This window comes from Geospiza fortis, unplaced genomic scaffold (genome assembly GCF_000277835.1).
Source record: "Geospiza fortis unplaced genomic scaffold, GeoFor_1.0 scaffold115, whole genome shotgun sequence".
Lineage (NCBI taxonomy): Eukaryota > Metazoa > Chordata > Aves > Passeriformes > Thraupidae > Geospiza > Geospiza fortis.
In genome coordinates this window covers 1,010,186-1,017,393 of record NW_005054499.1, presented here as the reverse complement: position 1 = coordinate 1,017,393, position 7,208 = coordinate 1,010,186, and positions in this window count along the sequence as shown.

The following is a 7,208-nucleotide window of genomic DNA, read 5'->3' as shown; positions in this document are numbered from 1 at the left end:
ATATTCTATATTCTATATTCTCTATTCTATATTCTATATTATATATTATATAGTATATATATTTATATTCTATATTATATATTATATATTATATATTTATATTATATAATATATAAGTATAAAATTATATTATTTATATAATTAAATAATGGAAATTCATGTCTTCATTTCCCTTCAGCAGCTCTGTGTCTCTCCTTTGGACACTTTTTAATAGTTCCAAGTCCTTCTCATATTATGACACCCAAAAGTGCCCCCAGCACTGGAGGTAAGAGAGCAGCACCTCCCAAAGCAGGAAGGTCCTTCACCCCCCAGTGAAGAACCTGTTGAATGGCGAGTGATGGATTTGATGCCCTGCTCCTGGGGATCCCTCCCTGCTCTGTGTTGCCACCCTTGGGTTGTGTCACCACTGCCTGTCACCAGCCAATCACACAACAAAGGCAGCACTGAGATTCCCACAGTGCTGCTGGGGATGGAGGCTCCAAGGCAGGAGCTTCCCAAAAAGCCTTTGCTGCTTTCCCAGCACTGCCCACCCAGGAGACTGCAGGGCCACCTTCCCCAGGTGCCTCTGAGAACAGCACTTTTATCCCAAGAAATCTGCCACAATTCCCCCTCATCAAAAATCCATCATTTCACCAACACCCCCATGGATGTGATTTTCTTTAATTTTCCATTGTTGTTGTTTCCTTTTTCCTCTGCCCATTTTCAGGGTGTTTTAGCTGATTGCTATTTTCCACATCCTTTTGTCAGACCCTGGTTACCACAGGATGAAGGGCATCAGCCTTGATCCTTGGGGTTTTTTTTTTGTAATTTTCCCTTTGCTAATGTCCAATTTTGCAAACTTCTCCACATTAGAAAAGTGGTAAAAAGTACTGCAAAGAATGAAGATGAAAAGCTAAAATAAACGCAGAGTCCTTGGCAAATTTGGACATCCCACTTTTGGGGTTACCAGTGGTGAAATGAAAGAAATGGGAAAGGTGGGAAGGAGGATGAACAGCCCAAATCTCCACCATGTCATGGCTGGTTTAATCAAATAATTAAAAGACATTCTTCCTGCTGGGGAAAGAACATAAACCACAGACATTTGGGGCATTTCTTCCCCAGTGCTATTGCTTTCTCCTCAATAAATTTCACCCCTGAGTGAGCTCGGTGCTGCCAGGTTCTGGCAGCTGTCTCTGAACATCCCAGAGGCTGCGCTGCTCTGCCCAGGGCAGTGATTTGGGGAGGAGAGCTGCAAGAGTGGAGCAGAACAAGGGCTGGAGCACCTGACCTTTAAAGGCCCTTCCAGCCCAAGCTGTTCTGAGGCTCTGTGGAGGCACAGAGGGGGCAGGAGGGCACAGAGCCATCCCAAAGCCTGTCCCTGTGCTGACAGCGGTGGGGAAGTGTTTGTGGGGCAAAGCCACAGCCCCCAGCCCCACAGCAGCACTTAGAGACAGTCCTGAGACTGATGGAAAACCAGGAAAACCTTGGCTGGTGTGATGCATTAGGATTTTAGCTTTTCTGTTTTTCAGACCCTGTACTACTTTAGGATATTACTCTAAAACTCCATGTCCTGTCAGCTGCTGTTCTCCCCTTTTATTCAGACAAAACAATTCCTCTCTAGGCCTGAAACACAAGGACACCCTACAGCCTCAGGCTCCAAAAAATATAAATAAAAAGGAATTGGGGGGAGCAAACTGGGGGTTTGCTGAAGGTGTAGTTGGACAATTAACCCCTGATATGTAAATGGACCAAATTTATAATTGTCTGAAAAACTGTTGCCCATCGTCCATCTTGGGTGCAGCCTCTGGGAGGTTTTGGCTGCCCAAGGTGTGTTTGTTGAAGACTTTCAATAAAAGGTCTTTAATAAAAACCCTTTAATAAACCCTTTAATAGAAACACACTTTATTCTCTTAATCTTGTCCATCCCCTGTTCTAGGGAGCCCCTCCAGGCATGAGGTGGAGAAGGGAAGAGCAGAAGGGAAGAGCAGAGGTGGCTGTGGCAAACACCAAACCCAGCCATGCAGGCCCTTCCCTGTCGCCCTCAGAGGCTGCTCAGCTCCAAGGCATCTCACGAGGTGGCCCTGGGGACAGGATCCCTTTTTTGTACCTTTCTGTGCCCATCCAGTCCCAATCCAGCCCTTTGTCTCCATTTCCATCACGATAGAGAGGTTGTCCCCACCTCCTCCTCGACCAACACCATCCCATCTGCAGGTGGACTCCCCTCCTGCTCCCCGTCTGGAACGTTCATCCCAAAAGCCAAGTTTCCAAACTGCTTTGAGACATGATGAGATTATTTCAGCTCCCTGGAAGAGTTACAGGGACACTTCTTTGGCACAGGGTCAGGGCTGAGAATCTCTGGATTCAGCAACGTGGACAAAGCAGGAAGATCCCAGGGGGTATAAATCAGACAGGAGGGTTATTTCTGAGGGGATGTAATACAGCCATCCTGACGTTACAGTAATTCTTGGGATAGGCTCACTGAAAGGAGTTCAGGAATTTGAAGTATGGGTGATGAGAAATTATTTTGGAACCAGCATATTCACTTTATTGAGAATAGTGGTAAGGTGCCCATAAATCTTTCTAGGAGCATTTCAGGTACTTTTATGACTCTTGCATGGGATTTATTGCACATTTTCAGAAAAAAAAATAATTTAAAAGGACATTGCCAAGCAGTTTTTATAGCTTTTATTTATTTTTTAATCTCCATTGTTCACAGAGCCCTCCTCAGTGCTGGGAAATGCAATTCTGCCCTGTTACATCTCCCAGACAAGGAATTTTGCTTTCTCTCTGCAATGCTGAGCAGGGATGGAGCTGGAGTGTCTTGGGCTGTAACTGGGCTGGGGTGCTGGGGTGAGTGTCCCTCCTGCAGAGCTCCAGGAGCACAGGACCTGCTGCAGTGGGACAGGCAGATTTTAGGGCATCCAGTGTGGTGGATGTCACTGTGGGAGGGTAACAGAGGGCTTTATTGTTTTATTTTAAAGCCCATTTTTTATTTTAAAGCTCATTTTTTATTTTAAAGCCCATTTGTGTGGAGAGATCCCATGCAGCCCTGGCATATCCCAAAGGCTGCCTTGGAAAACGGAGCAGAGGAGGAATGCTGGGGAATGATCCCCATATCCTGGGCAGGAGAGAGTTTGTTTTATCTGATTCCATCAGGAGCACCTTTTATCAGCCATGGAATGGAAGGGACCCCAAGGATCATCCAGTGGAGCCCCAAACCCTGCCCAGAGCCCCCAGCAACCCCACCCTGGCCATCTCTGCAGCGCTGCCCAAATTTCTCCCCCATCCTTCATCTCCCCCATCCCTCACTCTCACACAATCATGGAATGTGCTGAGCTGGAAGGGACCCACAGGGATGATCAATGCCAAAGCCAAACCCTGCCCAGAGCCCCCAGCAAGCCCAGCCTGGGCATCCCTGGAGCTCTGTCAGCCTCGGGGCCGTGCCCATTCCCTGGGCAGCCTGGGCAGTGCCAGCACCCTCTGGGGGAAGAACCTTGCCCTGAGCTCCAGCCTGAGCTGCCCTGGCCCAGCTCCAGCCGTGCCCTGGCTGCTGTCCCTGGCCCAGAGCAGAGATGGGAGCTGCCCCTCGGGAGGAGCTGCAGATCCCTGAGCTCTGCCCTCAGTGTGCCCTGATCCAGCTGCACACACCAAGAGCCCTCAGCTGCTCCTCCTGTGGCCCCTCCTGACCTTTCACCATCTCCTTGTCCCTCCTTTGGACACTCTCTAGCAGTTTCATGCCCAGGCTGGATGTTCCCCCTCTCCACTGGAGATGTTTTCCAAATCTGCAGCACTTCTGGCCAGAAGTGCAGCCCTGGAGTTTTGGCTCCTGCAGCCTCCTTTGGACAGCCTGAGTTTGCTTAGCCTTCCCTGGCCTTCCTGTTCCTGATTGAAATGCTGCTCTTGAGGCCAGGCACGTTGTGCTGGTGTCTCCTGTGCTGCTCCCGTGTCACAGGGACACAGGACATGTGTGTGACACGTGCCAGTGTCACACCCCAAGGGCTGGCAGGGAGGGACTGGCAGTGTTGGCACTGCTGCTGGGCTGTGGGCGGGGGGAAGGAGCTGCAGCAGGGGCTGCATCCCTCCTGGCAGGGAGCAGAGGTGCTGGGGGCAGAGGATGGAGTGGGAGGATGGGTCAGAAATCACTGTGAGGATGGGTCAGAAATCGCTGGAAGGATGGGTCAGAAATCACTGGGAGGATGGATCAGAAATCGCTGGGAGGATGGGTCAGGAATCACTGGGAGGATGGGTCAGAAATCACTGGGAGGATGGGTCAGAAATCGCTGGGAGGATGGGTCAGAAATCACTGGGAGGATGGGTCAGGAATCACTGGGAGGATGGGTCAGGAATCACTGGGAGGATGGGTCAGGAATCACTGGGAGGATGGGTCAGAAATCGTTGCTCCTGACTCCTCACAGACTCCGAGAGCCTCTTCCAGCAACTCCTTCCCAGCAGGGCTCCCTGGGGGCTCTGCAAGGAGGAAAAAGTTAAACACATTCATCAAGCAGGTCTGGCTCCTTTCCCCTTTCTTCGTCATCATCACCGACCCCTCCACTTCTGTGGGCTTTTCCTTCATTCTCTCTCCCATAAAATGCTTTTCATTTGGTGGCTGTTGTTCCTTTAAATACTTATGAAAGCTCATAAAACTAGGTGGAAACAAGCAGCCGTTTTCTTCTTAGAAAGAAGCTTCTGCCAGCAAAGCAGAAAAAAAAAATCTTGCTTGAGTGATGCAGAGAAAAGTAAGGAATAAAGGAAGGCAGGAAGCAAGCAGGGACACAGGCAAGGAAGGTTGATTTTCACATGTCCAGAACAATTGCTTTGCCAAAGACTGTGACCATGACCATCAGCATTTTCCAGCCTTGTTCCAGAGAGCCCATGAAATCTAAATGACAAAAATGGGCTCTTCCTCCTTCAGCTGTCAATTCCTGGAGATGTCAGATGCTCTGAGCAGAAAAGCCCAAGGTGGAAACCACCTCTCCTGTGGCCAGGACCCTTCTCCTACCAACTGCTGCAAGCTGAGGGGTCAGGATGGAGCAGGAGCTGCGGAGCCCAGACCTGCAGCCCCAGGGGAGCCACCCTCCTGCCACACTGCCTTCTGCAGCAGCTGGGTGCAGGAGGCTGAAGCTGCTCCCAGCCTCACCTGCAGCTCTCCAAAGGAGATGCTTTGGTCAGGTTTGCTCCTTGATAGGCATTGCTTGGGATGTGTCTTCTCAGCAAAGGCCCTCAGGGACTGTGCATCAAATAAATGGATTGCACTATGAAGACACTCAAGCCCAGCCCCTCGATTTCTCCTCTGCCAGGGCAGCAGCTCCTCAGAGAGGGCAGGCTGGTGGCTCTCGAGCTGCAGGTGTTCCACCCACCTGTGCTGATGTGGAGAAGTGACCCTGACTCATTGGCCTTGCCTGTGGTTTTCCTCTCTTGCTCAAACCCTCCTGACACGAGATCCCAGGAGCTGGTGGTATCAATTTCCCAATCGAGGGAGGTCTCCTTGTGAAGTAAAATCACAGCAGCTAAAAAGCTTCCTCTGCAGGTTCATGAGTTTGTTTATTTCTGTTGCCTTTTATCTAGTAACTGATCTATTTTCTTGCATTTTCCACAGTGTCATTGGAAGCTGAAGCTCACAGTGGGCTCAGCAATTAGTGGTAGCACAGAAATATAAGGCAAAAACAAGTATTGCTAATGAGCTGACACATTAAACAATGAGTCACACTTCCATAAGGAGCCCAAATCGAGTTATAACCCTAAATAAACAAGCTGTGAGAAACAGTTTACAAAATATGAATGTGTTACTTATTTAACTGCTGTTGAGAAGCTGTGATCTGAACCCTGAGATGTATTTAAATATCTGAGACAAATCCTCAGCGAGTGCTTTGTCAGACTGCTGGGGGCTGCATGGGATGGAAGGAGCCCTCAGCAGGATGAGGGGACCAGCAACACACGGCCTTGGGATTGTGTCCTGCCCCCTGTGTCCTTCCACATCTCTGTGTGGAGCAGGCCGGGGCTGTCCCACACCAGGGGATGGAGGCAGCAAAGGCTGGGAGCCAAGAGAGGCTGCAAATCACAGAATCACAGAATCACTGGGTTGGAAGAGACCTTTGAGGTCATCAAGTCCAACCCATGCCCTAAACACCTTCACTAAACCATGGCACCAAGTGAGGTACCAACATCAGGAATGTTCCTCCTCTCACAGGGGTCTCAGGGCAATGCCAGTGTCTGGTTTGGAAAGCCAGGTGTCTGCTAAGGAAGGCAGGAGCCTCCCCTGAAATGGAGAATGTAAACCCTCCCCACCCCTCCAAATTGCTATAAATTTTAAATTAAGGGGCTCTCAGGTAAAAAATATGGGAGCAGGAAATAACAGTTCTTTAATAGGGAAGAAAATAAAAGGATAAAATAAACACTGCAGTGAACTAAACCAGCACTGGCAGAGTCAGAACCCAAGCTGACACCCTGTGGGTCAGGGTGCTGGCAGCAGTCCCATTGGAATTGTGGCTCAGCCCTCCTGCAGTGCCAGGGGTGGTTCTGCTGGAGCAGGGATCCTGGAGAAAGGTCCCTCTGGGCTCACATCTCCCAGTGGGATGCTGTAGCTCTTATCAGCCATGCAGGGACATTCAATGGCTGTTATCAGCAGGGGTCTCCCCAGAGGGAGGAGTGGGTGTGATCACTCAGAGAGAGAGATAAGGCAAACTGCCCACTTGACAAAAAATAACCTGCCATACAGATGGTAATAGAAAATATCTTGCCTTGCAATCTGGAACAGCCAGAAATTTGGGAATTCTCAGCCTCCTGACTTCCCAGGCTTCTGTCTGCCCATGCCACCAGGGCCAGCTGTGGGGTTTGTGGCAGCCTCAGCTCAGCAGGCTCCAGCTCCTTGCTTTATCTGATTCCATCACGACCACCTTTTATCAGCCACAGAATCACAGAATATCCGAATATCTGAGTATCTGAGCTCCAGGAGGAGCTCAGACCTGTGGCCACATCTCTGCTCCTTCCCAGCCCCTCCTGGTGTCCATCCCATCCTTCCATCCCTCTTCTCATGCTCTCCATCCCCTCACACTCTCCACTCCTGGCAGACAGGGACAGCCCTCAAAGCACAAGTGGCACAAGGACTGGGGCGAGCAAAGTGAAGAGGTTTTAGAGGTCTATTAGGAACAGCAGAAAGCCCAGCAAAGGCAAAGGGTGCTGCTCCACAGAGATGGTGAAATTGCTCATAACGAGGCAGGAGAGGCAGACGT